General features: G+C 41.4%; 1 pseudogene across 1 annotated transcript; it reads left to right on the plus strand.

Annotated features, from left to right (window-relative positions):
• Positions 1-1,152: 1,152 nt before the first annotated feature.
• Positions 1,153-19,999, plus strand: LOC148138720 (Ig heavy chain C region-like; annotated as a pseudogene). The gene is made up of 7 exons (XR_015753826.1): positions 1,153-1,284; positions 1,413-1,721; positions 2,481-2,549; positions 13,192-13,497; positions 16,578-16,889; positions 18,819-19,127; positions 19,584-19,999. The product of XR_015753826.1 is annotated as an Ig heavy chain C region-like (transcript).
• Positions 20,000-21,494: the final 1,495 nt, after the last annotated feature.

The raw sequence follows: 21,494 nt of genomic DNA on the forward strand, positions 1-21,494 counted from the left end.
ATGGTTAACACTGGTGTAGTGTAACAGCGAATTTTTGCTGATTTTTATGAGTTAACTGCCCTGTCAGTGCTATCAGTGAGCAGAGAAATGTACTGTTTATAACCTACATTCGTGGTAATTATTACTGTAATACTCTCTAACTTAACCAAACATTCCTGATGTACCCAGACTGTTACATGCAATGGTTTAGACGTTGAGGATTAAAAAAAAAACTTATGGACTGTCTTGTTCTAGTTCATTAGATGCTCTTTCAAAAGTTTACCTAGGTGTTATGTATCACTGCGGACTCACATTTTGTTTCTCAGGCACACAGCTTTCCTTTACTGTGCATTTTAGTGTCGGAGCAATTTGAAAAAAAAATGCAGGGAGAGACATTCTGCAATGTAAGGAGGTGCTTCTCATCTCCGGGTCCAAACTGTTTAGTGACATACACTCACATTCTGAACATAATCACTTTAGATATGCTCTATATTAGGTTGCCGAAACTGAATTTAGAAACGCAGATTAGAAATGGTATGTTATTTGGTAATGTGAGAGAGACTGAGTGACAGCCAAAATAAAGTCATTCATTTTGTTGGCTAATAATATTATTGAAGTTCTTTTTAGCTTTATCTGCTTGTGGTGGAATGTAAGATTAAAGGGAGTTAACTTCTAATTGAATATTCTAAATATAATCACTTTGGACACGCTCTGTATTCAGTTGCCTAAATTGAATTTTGAAATGTTTAGTATGAATTACATGTTATTTTTTAGTGCGACAGAGACTTGCAGTATCCAGGGAAGAAAAGCTCAACTGTTTTATTAGCTAGTAATATGTTTGAACTTTAATTTTAGTTTTATCTGCTTGTGAATGAATGTAGAAATAAAGGGAGCTAACTTCCAGTTGAATTTGTTTTTTTTTTTAACAAAATACATGCAACTATCATGTGAAACAGACCTGAAGCTACTCAAATTTACTTCCAAAGAAGCTATTCAGCAAAAGAAATATCCCAAGATGTGTATGTGTCCATGTTTAAGCAGAACCTCATGTAAAGACATGATCCCATGTGTTCGGGCTGTCCAAGCTGATACCAGGATCCAGTCTTAGCCTCCAGCAGGAAACCAACATGCGGAAGCTGTAAGCCTGCCCCTTCCGATGGCCATATAAATCCTGGGCACTGGACCGTATTTCAACACTCCTGGGTCGGCTCTGTTTAGAAAGATCTTAGCAGAACCGCTTCCCACAAGTTATCAGAATGATTGTGTCGACACTTTTTCTCAGTTTGTTACTGACTTTCTTATCATGTGAGTGTTTTTTGTTCAAGTCTCTCTTTGTGACTGTCTCAATGTTAGTCTACAGCAGGAATATAAAAGACTCAGCCATCATTTCATCAGCATTAATGCTCATGGTTTATTTGTTTTCTTTTTTAAAGGTGTCCAGTCGGAGGTTGTTTTGACCCAGCCAGAGGCAGAGACTGGCCGTCCCGCAGGCAGCCTGAAACTGACCTGTAAAACCAGCGGGTTCGATCTTAGCAGCTACAGCATGTACTGGGTCCGACAGGTTCCCGGACAGGGTCTGGAGTGGCTGCTTTGGTACTATAGTTCATCCAGCAGTAACTATGCACCAGCGATTAAGGGTCGATTTACTGCGTCCAAAGACACTTCAAACAACATTTTCGCGTTGGACATGGGGAACCTGAAGATCGAAGACACCGCCATCTATTACTGTGCAAAAGACATGGGTCACAGTGTTGTGCACAGCGACATCCTCATACAAAAACCACTGACAAGTGTTTATCTCAAATTGGTGATTTCCAGCATGGCAGGAGCGAGAAATAATGTGAGATGCAATTTAAACGCAATCCAGTAGTGCTAGTTTGTACAAATGTATAATTTTTTTCTACCTTCTTCGTGTTGATTGTCAAGTTAAATGCAGACCAAACCTGGAAAAGTATTCCAAGCTTTCAAAATGCAATGGATAGTAAAAGCTGGAATAATGCACCAAATCATTTTTAGAGGAGTGTGAATCACTGCTTTCTAGGAAGTGAAGAAATTCTCTGCATTTTACAGTTTACAGTCTGTCATAGTATTTGACACAACGTGTCTCACAGTGATATAACTGGGGTGACACTGCAATTATGATCAATACAAAAACCTATTCAGCCTCCATTGTTTGAAACTAGTCAGTGATTACTTCTACAAACCGTCTTAACTTGCACTGCAGTATTAGTCCTGTGCGGTTTAATGCCAGTATCACTATTTAATTTGTAAAAGTGTTGGGTAATTATCGATACACCAGTTGGGGATTTTGAGAATCAGCTCATGTGTTACTCTGTGAAGTATAAAACAGTATTAACTTTAATCAAGAATGTTCAGAATTCACTAGCGCAATTATGTGATGAAGATTTATCGTGACTTTATTTTGTCTGTGGTTCTGAAAATTTAAAATGATGGTAGATTTTTGATTTGTTTTATACAGAGCTAGTTATTGTGTGACCCAGTCCAGAGAATGTAACACTGTGACTATCTTGGCTCCTGGGGCCAAGGGACCATGGTGACAGTGACTTCAGGTAAGACCCTTGAACTTTCTTAGTGACTTTTTAAAAACTTTCTATTCATGTGACTAATTTCTGAATTAAATGAAACTCAGATTCTGTGCTGAGTTTGGTTTGGTTCGGATTGATTTTTGTTCAGACTGATTACAGACTTCAGTTAAGGCTCAGCAAATAGTTACAGTGGGGATGATGGAGTCAGTTACTCGGTGTATCTCTTTTTTTGATCAGATGGGCATTCTGTGTGGCTGGGTTACTTGAAACACCTAATGTCTCTTAATCAGTCAGCTATAAATAATGTTTAATGTCAGTGACACCCTGACTGTGAGTTTTATTATCAACAACAAACGCTAAGAAATCAAAGATGTTCGAGACATTACTAAACATGATTAAAATATGCTAAAATATCATTATTCACTTCGTGAATATATGTTCTTACCCTGATTATATTTTCGCATTTATTTTGTTAATTAGTTGATGACAAGCAGGTTAGAAACTGTCATAAAATTTTCTTGCGGTGCTATATTGCATTCTGTTGATGAGATTCTGAATTTGTTTTACTTGATTCTGTTGAATTGAGTTGATTGGATTTTGGCTTTGTTTTCGTTGATTCGGTTTGAACTGTGTTGATTGGATTCTGACTTTGTTTTTACTTGGTTTTGTTGAATTGTGTTGATTGGCTTTTGAAATTGTTTTATTTGATTCTGTTGAATTGAATTGTTTGGATTTTGATTATGTTTCATTCAAATCTGTTGTTTTGAGTTGATTGGATTCTGATTTTATTTTCCTTGATTCTGTTGAATTGAGTTGATTGGATCTTATTCAGTTTGTGAAATTGATCAGCGTTTTTATGCTTTCTGTAATCGGTGTTTTCTTTCTGGTGAGGAGATTGACTCTCTGGATTACTTTTCATTACCAATATTTGTGAAGATCTTTGGCTTTTCATGAATCATTTCTGCATTTGTTAAACTTATATGACACATTTTTCTCTGCTTGATTGAAAACATTACACCCATTTGTAACGGTCTGAAAAACAACTTAAGGCAGAAACCCGGAAGTGTGAGAAATGAAAAAAAAAACGAGTTTTTAATGCATTGACTTTTAAAAAAAAACTCAGTTCTAATTGTAAACTAACTGAATTTTGTTTTGAGTAGCCTCATTCAAAATAAAATTTGGGACTAAAATCTGAAACTGCAGAATTGGTCAGATTATGTAATTGAAACTAACTTAAAATTATAATGTGATAATATTTGTCCAATCAATAATGTTGTTTTGACCATGAAGTGATTAATCAATATATGCCTTCAACCGCTCTACTGTGCGCTGCACAAGACTGTCATGATCAGGAAGGGTGTACAGGTTGGAAATAAATTGAACTGTTGCCAGAAACGTTACAGCTTTAAGTGTTAAGTCCCCTCACAAACAAGGCTGCTGTTATGACTTGTTATTTCTATTCAACTTAATCATTAGTTTGTTGGATTCTGAGCAGCTTTGTTTTTTTTTTGTGAGGTTACATCATGTTCTTGGTTCTGTTGAAAATGTTTGCAGAGCTAGTTCCACTGCAAACACACCGTGTTGTGATCTGGTGATCGTTGATCTGTTGAGGAGGGACTGTGCTTGGGTAACATTAAATGTGTTATATTTGGGAAACTGTTTTTGGTTTTTACATTGTTTTTGCAATGTTAACACGGTTGGTGACAGTGAACCGCTCCAGGTTCCTCATTCAATGCAATCAGCATGTGAGGTGAAATTTCATAAAGCCTATTATTAAGTGAAAGACAAATCGCAAAGGTTTTAGAAATGAAGGGAAAACAGATACCTTTGGGCGCCATTTTTACTTAAAAGTAATAATTAAGGATTAATCTAATCCATGCTTTACAATCCAAATTCAGAACCCCACTATCTAGTTCAATCACAAGGTCTGTCTTTAAACAGTTTACAAGTCATAGAGAAATGTAAATAGAATTCCAAAAGTCTAATGTTCTAATAGTTCTTACTGTTGAGCAAAAATGCCATGACTGTGTTATAATTGATCAAGAAACACCTTTCAATTCCGCTGTACACTACATACATATTTTTCTGGCTGGAAAAGATCATTGGCAAAGACCATTTGGAAATTCTGCTCAGTTCTATGAAGAACAGGTCAGTTTCACTGCTTTGATCAGTTTCACACGTAATTTGAGTTAATTAATTGTTATGTCTCTGATTAAACTGGATTTACAGGATAAAAATAAAACATTAACTGAATTATTTAATCTGCACAGTGCTTTAGGTGTTCCCAATCTGTGCATTTTTAATAAATAGTTACATTTTCCAACAAAATATCAACTGAGGAGTCATTCTTTCGAAACAACTGCTATAGTGAATTATGTGACCAAGGCCAAATTTCGAATGAATTAAAATAATCCACTCATGACCTCGCAGGGCAGCATGGTGGCTCAGTGCCAGGGTCCCAAATTCGATTCCACCCTCGGGTGACTGCCTGTGTGGAGTTTGCACATTCTCCCTGTGTCTGCGTGGGTTTCCTTCGGACTCTCTGGTTTCCTCCCACAGTCCAAAAGATGTGCAGGTCAGGTGATTGGCTGTGCTAAATTGCACACAGTGTACAGGGATGTGTAGGTTAGGGTGCATTAGTCAGGGGTAAATATACATTAGGGGGAATGGGTCTGGGTGGGCGACTTACTGTCCAGAGGGTCAGAGTGGAATTGTTGGGCCAAATGGCCTGTTTCGATACTGTAGGAACCCTACTCTTAAAACCATGGGAGTGCTTGCTGCAAACGCAGAGAATTCATTTTACATCGATGTGTTCAGACGGATGCAGAGTTCACAAATTTGCAGAAGACATGAACTAGAGGATAACAGAGCACATTGTTTATTCAGACACTGAAAAGAGAGTAATATTTATTTTAATTAATATACTTGACCGATTTATTGCAATGTAGCGATCGGAAGGAATCTGCTCACATTAGTTAAGTGTGACAATCATTTAGATTAGATTTCCTGCAGTATGTATCGGGCCATTTGGCCCAACAAGTCCATACCGACCCTCTGAAGAGTAACCCACCCAGACCCATTCCCATTCCCCTGACTAATGCACCTAACACGATGGACGATACAGCATGACCAGTTCACCTGACATGCACATCTTTGGATTGTGGGAGGAAACCCACACAGACACAGGGGAGATTGTGTAAACTCCACATAGGCAGCCACCCGAGGCTGGAACCGAGCCTGGGTACCTGGATCTGTGAGGCAGCAGTGCCCACATTTACTTAGACATCCGCTAAAGCGGGCAACTCCAGACAGAAGCATGTTTTCAATTCATACCATTTTAAACATTTTCGTTCATTAAAAGCAGTTAACAAGAAAATGACCTTGCCCTAATTCCTTCAACAGAAATGCTTTCCACACTGGAATGCAGTATTGACTTTATGCAGTGCATGCAAAATCTCCACAGTTCAAGGAACGTTTTAAGAATATGTAAAAATAATTTAGAGAATAATCCATTTCCTCAGGATCTGTGCTTTAATTGGCGATATTTCCCACCTCAATAATTTTGTTAAACACAATGACTTATTAAGTTTATTAACTCAGTGGTTATTTATGTTCATTGTGAACACATTCTTGTTCACATTAATCCTCTGGTTAGTTCCTCTGATGAATGTCCAATTACAGTGAATGTATTTGACGTGAGGAGTTGAGCAATGTATCCTCTAGGATTAAGTCTGTTGTGCAGTTTGTTTCAGTGCTATGTCTGACTAACTTGTCAATGGTCCTGACCATTTGTAAATTGTCCAGTTCGGATACCTGAATCTCAGACAGTTCAATTTTATCTTGAGCTTCAAAACCACTTTTATCTGCCAGAAATACAATATTCGATTAGGTGCCCCAGAATTGAGAGCCCTGACTAAGTTGTTCCAATCAGAACGAACATTTCAGGAACAAAAGGCAGATAGCAAGAGTTTTGAAATTGGTTGTTGGCAACAAGAGATATTTGATTGAGCGAGGCAGAGGGAAATATGCTGTATATTTTCTTTGTGCCTCAGTTATGCAGGACATATTCCGTGGCACAATGTAGAATCAGAATTTTTTTGCATCTTATTATTTGAAAACCTATTATCAGCTTTTAATGTCACTGGCAACGGTCATATTACACTTCAAAACATTTTAATCTTTTCCAAACTAAGTCGACCGTCTGGTGCAGCAACATTCACAGGGGAAAGAGGAAGGGAGTTCTAGGTTGGAATCCAGTGACAGTGAATTGATGGCAATGCAATTCCTAGATTTATTCCTCTGTAGTTCCCATAGAGTTTGAACAATTTTGAGCTGCTGTCAAAGCATTCTTCGATAAATGTTGAAATGTTACTTTCATTGTACAAACATTCTGGAACAATCCCTGGTTGTTGGAAGGTGATAATAACTAACATGGTTTATGTATTGTCAAAACATGTGGGCTGTGTTCTCCGTGATAGTGTCAAGCTCATTGTATTCAGGTCTGTTGTGATGTTGTAGTAGAGTCCCTGATTCTGTGCCAGGTGGCCTGTGTTCACTTACAACCTGTTAGAGAGGTATGTAACACAATCTCTTATCAGGTTACTTCAGTGCAAGAAAGCAGATTGACATGTCTGGGTGTTTGTTGGAATTCCACTCACAGAGGCCAATGAAATCTATTCAATCGCTGTCCTGACTTGTGTCTCTTAGATATTAAACAGAATTTTGGTGGTTAGCAGCTTTTTCCAGATCAATATTTGTTCACAAGCTTTTGAGCATCGCTAGATGGGGTTAATGGAGTAAGTGCTCAAAGAAATCCCAGCTTTTGATCTGCTGTTCTAACAATATCATTTATAACTAATCCAGAATGAATCATTTTCGAAGCATATTTGATGAGATTAGGCTTCGGCTGGTTTACTTTATATTAAACCAGTGCTGTAGCTGAATTTGATTGTTCAGTACGCTGGGAGTTCCGCTGAATCCAACACTTGCTGCAGATGGTGATAGCTTTTCAGTTGGTCTTCAATTGCTATCTCAGACCATCCAGTACCTCTGCTAAGAATTCTTTTTCCAACAGGAGTCAAGCCAACGTAATCACTGTTTATCTCAACAGGTGTGAGCTCTTGTGCCAAAAACATGAAAACAATTTGGTGAAGGGGGGGGGGGGGGGGGGGCGGGTGGTCTCTGGATGCGAAAGGTTAACCTTGCCTTCTCTCCCCAGGAGCTGCTAGACCTGCTGAGTTTCTTCAGAAATTTCTGTCTTTATTTTGGTTTTCTAGCATTTAAAGTTTGTTGTTTCATTGAAAACAATTCTGTTCGATGAAACACGTTCTTCAGAGAAAAGATGCATTTGAACAAATTGCGAATGTTCAGAGATATTAAATATCAGAGAATCATTGAATTGGAGCGCCCTGATCTCGAGCTGTAGTTTCACAAGAAACTATTATGAAGTAACAACACACTCCAGAGCGCAGTGGCTGCTGTAATTGGGTGGAAGTTATTTTGATCACTCAGATAGAGAATGTCAATGACCCCGTTCCAAATAATCAACAGAAGGTTTTTTTTACAGCATGTGTGAAACAATTAATTTGTTGAAATATTTTAATAAAAAGTGTTCACCACCAGTGCTAGCTTAATGAATGACACAATGATAGGAAGGTAGGAGCAAGAGGAGGGCACTCAGCCCCTCGAGCTGTTCCACCACTTACTTCGATCATGGAGCATCTGTGAGCTAAATCCACAGGTCTCCCTTTGGCTAAAACTCTTCAACACCTTTTCTTAACAAGCAAAAACTGTCCCAGATTTACTGATTCGACTGCCCGAAACAAAGGGAGACACCATTTCTGGAAGACATTCCTGTGAGTACTGTGACACAATGAGGCTGGAATTAATTGCTCATGAAAGTAAACTTTCAATCTCTGACAATTTCCAATTGAAACATCCCAATCATCATATTTCTTTAATTTAACACTGTACCTCCCTGGAATAAAGAAATATAATGTGTGATTGCCTTGCTAAAAATGAGGGAAGCTTCATTCCTATTGTATGGTTAAGAAATAGCTCTGTTCATTCAGTGAAAACACAGTCAAATCACGCAAAAGGAAACCACGTCATCTTGTGTAGACACACAAGTGCCTCAAATAATTTTCAATTCTTCCAGTGGTTGTTTGAATCTCTAGACAGGTGTGGAAGTGTCAGACTTTTTATATCGCCTTGAGAAACCAGTTATCATCAGCCTATTTGAATTGCTGAAGTTTGTGTGGTATTACCACATTCACAGCGCTGTTAGGAAGTGAGTCCCATGGCTGTGATTGAGGAAGAGGAAACGGCAGAGAAATAGTTGAGAGTCAAGTTGAAGTCTAATTTGGAGGAGAGCTTTCAGGTGAAGCATTTACACGCATGTGCGCCCTTATCCTCAAGGATCACAGCTTTGGAACATCCTGCCAAAGGGACATGTCAGCATGCAAACTGGGAGCTGAAGAAGGCCCCGCGGCCCATGTAGAATGCTATTCCATTCATGGGATCATCATTAATCTTGCTGCTCACCAGTCTTCCCAACACACCGATTACATTGAACCTGATTGTTTACTGTCCAGCAAAAGAATGGTGAAACTTTGGAATTCTCCACCACAGAAATTGATTCAGGACAAAACATTAAATGATTTCAATAAGGAGATAGATTCCTTCAATCCTTAAAAAAATGCTCCGGATATGTGGGAGAAAGTCAAACAGGGTACAATATTGGTTGAAAGCCATGAAAACATTGAATGGGGCATGGTTTGTAAGTTTGCACGTAACACCAACATTGGTGGTATAATTGGCAGTGAAAGTTATCCAAACGTACAATGAGATCTTGATTAGCTGGGCCAATGGGCTGAGGAGTGGCAGATGGAGTGTAATTTAAATGAATACGACGTATTGCTTTTTGAGAAGACAAATCAGGTCACAACTTACAGAGTTAATGGTAGGGCACTGGATAGTGATGTTGAACACAGGGCCCTGAGGGTCCAGACTTATAGAGTCTTACAGAGTTCATGGTAAGGCACTGGGTAGTGATATTGAACACTGAGGACCCTGAGGGTTCAGACTCATAGATTCTTGAAAGCGTTGTCTCAAGTAGCTAGTGTGTTGAAGGCATTTGGCACATGTACCTTCATTGGTCAGAGAGCACTGAGTGCAGGAGTTGGAGCTTCATGTTGTACCTGTCCAAAACATTGAAATGAACTGCCAGAGGAAGTGGTAAATGCAGAGATAGGTCCAACATTTAGAAGACATTTGAACAGCTCCAGAAACTGGATAGGTCTGGATGGATATGGGCCAAAGGCAGGCAAGTGGAATTAGTTTAATTTGGGAACTCTGGTCAGCATGGATGAGCTGGACCAAAGGAACTGTTTCTGTGCTGCATGACTTTATGACTCACTGACTTTATGGTGGAGTGGGCTCAAAGTTGGAAGGTGGTGAGCAAGTGAGGGGCAAGATTGGGCATGTGGGAGAGTTTGGGCTGATAGGCTGTGAGGTGTTGGCTGGCTGCTGGGTAAGCTTGCATGCACTCTGTCTGGCAAGGTGGCATCAAGGTAAATGGTATTGGTCACAGGATAATTTGGTCGAATTGTGCTTGGTAGGTGAGGGGTAGTTTGAGCTGAAATGCAGGAGGTCTGTCTTTGCCAGGCTGGTTTATGGAGAGGTGAGCAGCATGCCGGGCTGGTTAGTGTAGAGGTAGGCAGGATGCCAGGCTGGTTAGTGTTGAGGTGGGCAGGATGCCAGGCTGGTTAGTGCAGAGGTGGGCAGTGTGCCAGGCTGGTTAGTGCAGAGGTGGGCAGAGTGCCAGGCTGGTTAGTGTAGAGGTGGGCAGTGTGCCAGGCTGGTTAGTGTAGAGGTGGGCAGTGTGCCAGGCTGGTTAGTGTAGTGGTGGGCAGAGTGCCAGGCTGGTTAGTGCAGAGGTGGGCAGGATGCCAGGCTGGTTAGTGCAGAGGTGGGCAGGATGCCAGGCTGGTTAGTGTAGAGGTGGGCAGTGTGCCGGGCTGGTTAGTGTAGAGGTGGGCAGAGTGCCAGGCTGGTTAGTGCAGAGGTGGGCAGGATGCCAGGCTGGTTAGTGCAGAGGTGGGCAGGATGCCAGGCTGGTTAGTGCAGAGGTGGGCAGTGTTCCAGGCTGGTTAGTGTAGAGGTGCGCAGAGTGCCAGGATGTTTCGGGGGTGGAAGGTCACTGTAATGAAGTGACAGGGGACGTGTTGTCAAAATGCAAAGCTCGGAGTCTGGCAAAATGGTAGGTGGTAAAGGACAGATGCGAAAGGAGCTGGGATGCAATGTGCACATGTTGACTTGGGTAAGGTGAGAGGTCAGTGATCATGGACTGGGGTCATGTCTTGGATAGTGGGCTTTTGTCCGAGGTTGTGAAAATGATGGTGCCAGTTCCAGTCAGGGCCAGATTCACCATGGGCCAGGTGCAGGGCGGCAGGAGTGTAAATGAGTGAAAGGAATTGAGATCATATGTCCATCTGGAATATAGAACATAGAACATTACGGTGCAGTACAGGCCCTTCAGCCCTCAATGTTGCGCTGGCCTGTGGAACCAATCTGAAGCCTATCTATCCTACGCGATTCCATTTACATTCATATGTTTATCCAATGACCTTTAAAATGGCCTTAAAGTTGGCGAGTGTACTATTGTTGCAGGCAGTGTGTTCCATGGCCCAACTACTCTCTGAGTAAAGAAACAACCTCTGACATCTGTCATCTATGTCCTCTCCTGCTAGCCATCACTATTCAAGGAAAAAGACTTTCACTGTCCACTCTCTGTTTATCTTTTATGTCTCAATTAAGTAACCTCTCAACCTTCTTCTCTCAAATAAAAACAGCCTCAAGACCCTCATCCTTTCCTCATTAAACCTTCCCACCATACCAAACAACATCCTGGTAAACCTCCTCTGAACTCTTCCAAAGCTTCCACATTCTCCCTATAATGTGGTGACCAGAACAGTACACAATACTCCCAAGTGCAGCCACACCAGAGTTTTGTACAGCCGCAGCCTAACCTCATGGTTCTGAAACTCATTCCCTCTATCGGTGAAAGCCAACACAAAGTATGCCTTCTTAACAACTCTATCAAACTGGCTGGCAACTTTTAGGGATCTATGTACATGGACACCGAGATCTCTCTGCTCAGCTACACTACCAATATGGATTGCCTTGGATGTGTTTCGTGTGATAGGGGTTGTGTGTTCCGGGCATGAATGGGTGTATAGCAGGGTAGGGTTTGTCAATGTGAGTGGGAATTTAGGTCTAGACAGAATAAGTGCAGTGGTTAGTCTGAGACATGAGGTTTGGTGGTGAACTGTGTGTCAGTTTGATAGTTATTAAAGTTAAAGATTACTTGTTCATTTCTCAAATCATATTTACGTAAATACTCAGCTGTAACACTCCAAAGTCTCTGAACCTTACTGGTCCTCCATTTTTCAGAGGCCTACAGAATTCAGATAATTGTAAATGAGATGTTTCAACTTCCAGACAATTGGCATGAGTTCAGCCCTGACAGCCATCCTCCCCGTCCCAGTGCTCAGCTCCTGCCTGTGCTGCTGCTGCAGTGACCTCCCTCCCAGAGAGAACATTCTGCCTTGCATTGATAAGTGAGGAAGGCTCACTGGACCTGATTTCCAAGTATGGGGACGGCAAACACGAGGGGACACAACTTTAAAGAGAGGGGAGATAGGTATAAGACAGATGTCAGAGGTAGTTTCTTTACTTATTGAGTAATAAGGGTATGAAATGCTTTGCCTGCAACGGTAGTAGATTCGCCAAGTTTAAGTACATTTAAGTCGTCATTGGGCTAACATATGGACGTACATGAGATAGTGTAGGTGGGATGGGCTTCAGATTAGTATGACAGGGCAGCGCAACATCGAGGGCCGAAGGGCCTGTACTGCGCTGTAATGTTCTATGTTCTATCATTCACTCTGACTTCTCTCCGGGGGTACGGCCAGCTGTTGGGTATTTCCAGCAGCACGGCACCTCGTGGGGCAGCACGCTGGTTCCATGGTTAGTGCTGCTGCCTCACAGTGCTCGGGACTCAGGTTCCATTCCAGCCTCGGGTGACTGTCTGTGTGGAGTTGGCACTTTCTCCCCATGTCTGTGTGCGTTTCCTCCCACACTCCAAAGATGTGCAAGTTGTGGGAATTGCAAATGTTGTGTTCAGTGATTGGGAGTTTCGGTGCATTAGTCAGGGTTAACTGTAGCATAATAGGGTAGGGGAATGGGTCTGGATGCGTTACTTTCCAGAGGGTGGGTGTGGACTTGTTGGGCCAAATGGCCTGTTTGCACACACTGTAGAATTTCGATGAATCTGCATTTCCTTGGTTTGTAGTTTGTGAAACGTCTCTGCTCTTCACAGCAATCCAGTGAAAGTATCACTTGCTGAGATCTTCAAACAGTTACTGGGGTGGGATCAGGATGTTCTTCCTAAATTATATGGTAATGGTCAAGATCGAGGGCATGTTTCTAAAGAGGGAACCAATGATCATGATCAGCAACTGGTAGGAAACAAAAAAAAACCCCAGTTATGCTCTCGACTTCAGCGGGAGCATACTGGCAAACGTTTACACTGAGGATACATTTGAGTAACTGATAAGGTCAAATTAACAGAAACTAACATGCTCAATTGGTCATTCTGTTGTAGAGACACCATCGCTCCCCACACTTTATGGCCTGGTCTCCTCCTGTCAGGAGCACAACACCGGTTCTGTGATCTTTGGTTGTTTGGCGATGGACTATTCCCCTGACGTCACCAAGGTAACCTGGAAGAAAGGTGGGGAGCTAATCACGACTGGATTGAAGACTTACCCATCAGTGAGAAACAAGAAGGGAACCTACACCCTGAGCAGCCAGTTAACCCTGCCAGGGTCAGCGGTAGATTGCCCCAGCAAAATCTCCTGTGAGGTTCAACACAGCGGGACACACAAGAGCAAAGAAATGCCATGTCCAGGTACGTGTTGTAGGAACTGAGATAAACAGATCATCTGTGATTAACATGAATAAGGCATTATTTATAACCGTTTTCATAGATTCACCTTACACAGCACAGGAAAAAGGCCCTTTGATCCACCCAATTCACGCCTATCAATAACAGCCACCTAACTATTCCAGTCTCATGTGCCAGCCTTGTGTGACTTGCCCTTGCAAGGATACTTCATACTTATAATGAGGGGCTCAGTCTCTACATGACTTATAGGTGCTGAGCTCCAGGCTAACACCACCCTCTGTTTGATTTTGTTTTCCCCTGAGATCCACTTGGAACCTCCTGGCCTTACCTTCACCCTGTGCCCCTGAGGCATTGATCTCTCCATCAAGGGGAAAGGTTTCATCCAGTTTACCATGTCTATGCCTAAAATAATTCTAGACATCATGATAATCTTCTCCCTAATTCTCCTCTGCTCCAAGGAAAACCCCTGTCTATCTAAACTAGTTTCATAACTAAAACCCTCCAACCCAGGCAAGATCCTGGCAAATCTCATCAATACTGCCTTCAGTGTAATCACATTCCTTCCATAACATGCACACAACGCTTCAGTATGGCCTAACCAGTGTTTTATTAAGTTCCAGTATCATCTCACCACTCTTCATTGTCAATGTCTAGGCTAATAAAAGCAAATATCCTCCCACCTTCTTAGCCTCTTTATCCAGACGACACAGTACTATAGGGGATCGGTGGGTACATGCACCAAAGATCCTCAGGCCTTTCCAGGGTTCCACCATTCAAAACGTCATACCTCACAGATTCTTCTGCCGATTTACGTCATCTTACATTTATTCAGAATAATTTCCATTTGCAACTTTTCTCTTCACATACAATCAACCCTTTTATATCCTCCTGCAATCTAAAGCCATTATGCTCATGACTTACCAACATGACAGTTTTCATTTCATCTGTGAATTCACTGGTTAATCCTCCTAAATTTGATCTCAATCATTGGTATGTAAGAGAAATAGCACGGAAATCAACACTAATCCCTACAGAACACCAGGAGACATAGATTTCCAGTCACGCAGACACCCGATGACTATTATCCCCTGCTCCCACCACTCAGCCAGTTCTAGATCCAATCTGTCAAATTAACTCGGATCCCATTGGCTCTGATTATTGCTATCATCTGGACATCGAATTATCTCTATGAAAACTACTATCAAATTGTTACACGTGACTTCCTCTCAATAAAACCGTGCTGAAAATTGTTGATTTATCTTGCAAATGAAGACTAATTTCACTTCTCAATAGTTTCCTTACCACTGAGACTAGCTTGACAGATCTGTGTTTTCATTATTTATCCCTTCCTTCGTCCTGCATAACAGTGCAACATTGGCTGATCTACACTCACTTGGCACAACTGCTGTGGCCAGACAGGAATTCTAAATTATTGTCAGCGACCCAACTATTTCATCCTTTGCATCGCTCAACCGCATGGTATACTTTTCACCTGCCCTGGAAATATAACCACTTTTCATTCAGCAAGACAACACAGAACGTCATGTCATGTGTCCTAATTTCTGAAAGTACATCACAACACCCCTCCATGATTTCTGTCCCCACACTGTCCCTCTTACTAGTGAACACTGACAGAACACATTCGTTTTGACCACAACCAAATCCTCCGGCTCCACTCCAATAATAACACTTAATGGGCATTATTGTTTCCCGAATAATTCTTTTATTATAAATGAGTCTGTAACTTTTAAAAATATTTTCCTTTATTTTGACTGCTATTATTTTCTCATGATCCCTTTTGCTCTTCTAATTCCTTTGTCTTTCAAACTCCCCCTTGCACGTTCTGTACTCCATATTAGTTTCTATTGTTTTGAGATTTCAGTATAGACCGGAAGCCTTCCTTGTTTCTCTTTATCTCCCCCTCCATGCCCTTTGGTGTCCAGAGCCCGCTGCATTCTTGGTCCCACGCAGTGGCTTCCTGGGAAATGTCCTCCCTGTGATTTTCCTACCTCTTTTTTAAATGTGTCACACTGCTCTGACTCAGATTTACCAATAAGTGTCAGCTTCCAGTCCACTCTGGTCAAGTCATTACCTGATCTTACTAAAACTGTCCTTCCCCTTTTCAGAACTTTGGGCCAATTTCTATTCCTTTGCAGTACAATCTGAAATCCAACTGATTCACGATCACTGTCTGCAAAGTGCTCCACCATTGATGTTTTACCCACTGGGTCGACTTCATTCCCTAGAGTTAAGTTCAGGTTCACCCCTCTCTTGCAAGGTCTGGATTAAAATTCTCTGTATTAAACACATACTTTGTTCAAATATTCTCCAGGGGGCATTTTCAGAATTGTGCTCCCTCTAAATTTTTGACAAAGTGAATATCCAAGCCTATGCTGAGGAAGTTAAAAACCTCTTTTCATTCCCGTATTTAATTTACATGTCTCTGAAATTTGCCCATGTATTTGCACTTGGTCTTTTGGACCTATAGTAAGGTCTATCGTGCTCTCCCAGTAGTTACGTTTGCTGTATTTTGGTTTTGAAGTACTGTCCATTTGCCTTTGTTCAAGGAGGTATCCATGATTTCATTTCTCTTTACAGCCTAAAATACTCTTGTCAGAATTGCGACAGAAGCAACATTCTGTACCGCACACCCACGCCCCCATCATTTTCCATCATTCCCTGTCTCGCCTGAAGGCACCAAATCCTGGAATATTGAATAGCCACTCCTGCCCGGCTCTCAATGTCTCCGTGATAGCAACTGCGTCATTTCCTCACATATGCCGGTAATTAATCTGTCTTGTTCATCAGACTCTGTCATTAAAACGAATACCATCCAACGTTGCTATCTCCCTTCTGATTTAACCGGCCTATAGTTTCTCTGCCTCTTTGACTCACTTGCAGTGTCCTATAATTTTAGCCTTTCACATTGTCCTGCTGATCTTTCTGTGTGGATCCTAGCTTCTCCAGCACTCTGCACAATTATGATTCTTGTATCCATTAACCACAAGAAACCTTGATATATGAGAACTGATTGTATTTGTTATGAAATTCGTCGGATAATGTATGCGATGTATTTCCTAAAGGTCCAGACATTCTCCCACCAACTCTTCTCCTAACTGTGAGCTCCAGTGAAGACATCGCAAGCAGCAAGTTTGCAACCGTCGTCTGTTCAATCATCGAGTTCCATCCGAAGTCAATCACCGTGAGTTGGTTGAAAAATGGCCGACCCTTGGATTCTGGCTTCTTCACGTCTCCCGTGTGTGAGGCGGACGGGAACTTCTCGGTGACGAGTCGGCTGATGGTCCCTTATGGTGAATGGTTCAACAGCGCGGTCTATACCTGCCAGGTCACTCATGGAGAGAACACTCAAAGTAAAAACATCACTGCACTCCAGGGTAAGAGACACAGACTGAGAGAGCTACAAATCACTCTGAACTCTGATGTGAATCAAATACACTAATTTATCAGGCGGAGTAAACAGCACGGTACAGCTTCTCATTTCCCAACATGCCACGTATCTCATTTCAGTTTGAGTGTTACATTAGCATTGCTCATAATTCAACCTTTTGGCAAGTCAGAAAAGCAGGTTTCCTCTCTGTTGAAGATAGATATATAGACAGTGAGCTTTGTTAAATAGTTTGTTGCCTGACCATGCTGGGAGAGGCATTCAGAGTGCTGAATCCTTGCCTGGTAGCCGCTTCGAGGATAGGTTTGGGGTGGAGGGGGGATATTGGAGAGATATCTGATTGAAACATAGAAAATACTGAGAGACTGAGGTCGAGTGAATGTGGAATAGGTGTTTGACTGGTAGGCGAGACTAGGACCCAAGGGCACAGTCTCAGGGTCAAAGGGGCACCGTTTAGAACTGAGATGGGGTGGGTTTCTTCAGCCAGAGAGTGATGAGTCTGTGGAACATGTTGCTGCAGAGTGCTGTGGAGGCCAGGCCATTGTGTGTACTCAAGCCAGAGATAGATTGGCTCTTGTTTAGTACGGGGAGAAGGCAGGAGAATGGCTTTAGCCCGAAATGTCGATTTTCCTGCTCGTCGGATGCTGCCTGACCTGCTGTGCTTTTCCAGCATCATTCTGATCTAAACTCTGGATTGGCCGAACAGCCTTATTCTGAACCTCTATCAAATTGACGTGGTTAAAATATGCAGTGATCCTTACTTGAGAATAAATCAAAATGCGTTCAATGCTTCATTCCCTGCTTGGTTGGACATTGTACGACATCGATTTTTATCTGGTACTGAGCTCTTTAACTTCATTTATGGGATCAGACCACAGACCAAGTGGGTATCACATTTGATGAACTGGGATAAATGTGATCTCACTGAGCTTCTTTAAAATGCTCTCTGTAATTAGTGGATGAGGCAGGAGAATAAATTCTGGTGGGAATGCTACAATAGGGATGAATGAACTAGGAACTTGAGACAGGCTGATTTAGCCTGTTTGGGGTGGCGATGTTCACACAGTGAGTAGTGGATGTCTATAAAATTAGTGACATTTCCATCGCGTTTGTAGATTAATTTAAGACGCTTTTGTTTATTTTTTTTCTCTCCTGCTCTATGAAGAAATTAAAAAATGCAGCTTGGTAAATAAAGTGAAAGTACAGACCAGTTATGAACTAACTGAATGGAGGGAAAGACTTAAGGAGATGGGTGTCCTTCTCGATATCCAATGCTGTACTCAATGTCTTGTTTTCAGATCTATTCCAAACACAGCCCACGAGGAACAATGACATAAATTAGAGAATGACATCACACCAATAACGCAAAGTATTTTTAATCATGTTAAATATAATGAACAGAATTTCCATTGCTGTTCACCGCTCCTGTAACACTTTGGAACTCTGCAAAGAGAATAGTAATTATTTATTATAATCTGTCCAAAATTTGGGATGTGATTTGGCAGTCAGTGTGACCAGCAGCACTTGCACCTAAAGGTTATGAACATGGAAATGAACTCATTATATTCAGATTACTCTTGTCACAAGTATCAATGGATGGTCTTAAGTGAGAGACAAACTCCGAAAGAAAGATAATTCCATGGGTTACATGATGGTATCTTCGATGATTTTACTTTTTTCACAGGTTTCACTTGTTACAAAGCCAGTGTTCTTTCGGAATAATTACACAGGGTATGTTATAGGTAATCACAAATGTTTCACAGATCAAAATACATCAACAATAGTAAGCATCGTTTCAGCAATAGTTGGATTTGCCATTTTGAAGGTGGTGTCTTCACCCTGTGAAGGAGTAATCTGAAGATTGGCTGTTTGTATCAGAAAGGGGCATTTTTCATTGACTTTGATTTTTGTTTCATAGAAGATACCGAGTGCCACCCGAACACCGTTAAAATCCTCCCACCGCCAGTAGAACAAGTCTTACTGGAGGCGACGGTGACGTTAACCTGCGTTGTGTCCAATCTTCCTTCTGGAGTCAATGTGACCTGGAAACAAGAAAAGAAGCCTCTGAAATCAGAGATTGCTGAGCAGCCTGGACAGAATCCCGACAGCGTGATCAGCAAATTAGACATTTCTACTGAAGCCTGGCTGAGTGGCGTTACTTTTGAATGTGTGGTGTACCATCAGAATCTACCGACTCCGCTGAGAGACTCCATCCACAAGGAGAAAGGTGAGCAGTGAGATTAAAGCACAAAGGATCCCATGTGTAATCCAGATCCAGTTACATCAATGGCAAGCTTTGATTGGAAATGAACCAACACCGTTAGGGGCATTAATGATGCATCTGAAGGCAGGATAGCTAAGTAGCTGATTCAGAAAAAAGATGGACCAAAGGATATTGTACTCTGATTAAGTCAGATAAGGTGGGAAGAAGCCTGGGTTGTGACGTCACTATCAGCAATGACAAATGACCAGAATGTCCTCGTTGTGGGCTGGAAACATGGAGGCAACTTTCACATTAAACTTTACTCTTTTTAATGAACAGTATGTGTACCATACTGCTCCTTTAGAAAACGAAAGTGAATAAATCCCAAATTAAACATGGCGTATTTTAATATTTAGTGAAATTGTGATATTGGTTCAGGATTTTTTTGGTTGATTTATATTTGTCTCAAATATTCTGCAGTGATTAATCCGCTGGAGCCATCAGTGTCGGTCCTTCTGCCACCAACAGAAGAAATCTCCGCTCAGAGGTTTCTCTCCCTCACCTGTTTAGTGAGAGGTTTCTCCCCCCGAGAGATCTTCGTCAAGTGGACAAACAATGACAAGCCGGTGAATCCCAGTAACTACATGAACACCGAGGTGATGGCGGAGAGCGACAACACTTCCTTCTTCATCTACAGCTTGTTATCCATTACAGCGGAGGAGTGGGCCAGCGGTGCTTCTTACTCCTGTGTGGTGGGACATGAAGCGATTCCATTGAAGATCATCAACAGAACAGTCGATAAATCCAGCGGTAAACCGAGTTTTGTAAACATTTCACTTGCACTGATGGACACTGTTAATTCATGTCAATAAAAATCTCAAAGTTGCATTTAATAATTCAACAGAAGTAATGAAGTGTTTTTTTTCCTCCAGTTGTGAGTTAAATACTGAATTAGTTGTTTCTCACTCTGACTTACATTGCATCTGTGTAGTTAAAGTGGATTATTAACAGGTCTGTAACAAGTGTCTTGTGCAGTTAATGTTCTCTGCTCAGATACACCCTGGGTCAGAGATAGAGTAAAGCTCACTCATTGCAGGATTCTGCCAAGGACGTTATCCATCCTAAATCCCTCTGTGACAAAATCTGACAATGTCCATTTTATGTCAAGGGTAGGGCACGAGTTTTGAACTTGGTGTTTTGATTCCCCCAATTCTTACAAAATTCATGTCAGTTTTAAACTGCCAAATTGCACCAATTAGAAATGTAAATTTAAGACACTTTAAAATTAAATTTGATTGGAACATACCAATCGTAAAGAGTGCAGAACAGTTTGAATGAAACCTTTGTTTCTGGGGATCTTGCGCCAGCGCATGAGTTGACACAGTGTATCTTCACTTTCACACCAAAGAGAATCAACAGATAAGTTGTTGTGGAGCAGAGGGGAGGGGAACGATGAATGGTCTGTCCTCTTGCTCCCTGTGCAGAGTTTTCATGGTGGATGTCCTGTGTAATGTAACCCAGTTGCGAACAGGAACAGTCAGCTTCTTGCTTACTGTCCAAAGATTTAACATTTCCATGCAAAACAATACCTTTGAAGCATGTTAGACACGCTTGGCTCTGTTAACAAATGATAACATTGATTCCCATAATCCAAAACTGGTCTTTGCATCGTCCCAGTTTGAATTCCATAGTTTTGTCTCAGTTTTCTGGAACACATGGGATCAATTCTGGTATTCGAATACCTGATATCATTTTGTTTCACATACAGAACACAAGTAGACATTTTCTAATAAACATATTCAGAAATGTTATCTCTGGGGCAGTGGGGATTTGAACTCACGCCTTTTCTCTCAGAGACAGAAGTTCTATCACTGCAACAGAGGAGTTGCTCATAAAACGCTTATCTCTGTACAACGATGGGAAATGTTTCCTGCAACACCAAGGTCAAAATCTAATTATGGGGAATGCATTAAAATTAGAACAATATATTAGAATAATAAAAATTGCAGTCTGGTATAAGAACAGATACAGAGAGATGATCGCAAATACACACGTAATGACACATATGCGGGCTCTCACCTAAAGACACATATTTATGTGCACACTCAAATGTGCATATAGATAAGATGTCACACACGCATACTCGCACAGAGCCACACATGCAAGTGGTACTTGAACACTCACCTAAGCTCATACAAAAACTCACATACACCGACAGAAAATCATTTGCACAAATGAACAGGAGTACTCACATATAACCATGAGAAACATAGACACACGGTAACACACAAATGGGCATGAATACATGTACATTCATACAGCACAATGCGTACAGACATACACACATGAACACACAGATACAAAATCTGAAAAATGTCCTCCCACATGTCA

This window comes from Chiloscyllium plagiosum, unplaced genomic scaffold, assembly GCF_037043375.1.
Source record: "Chiloscyllium plagiosum isolate Xiang-an unplaced genomic scaffold, Cpla_swu_hap1 HiC_scaffold_39, whole genome shotgun sequence".
Classification (NCBI taxonomy): domain Eukaryota; kingdom Metazoa; phylum Chordata; class Chondrichthyes; order Orectolobiformes; family Hemiscylliidae; genus Chiloscyllium; species Chiloscyllium plagiosum.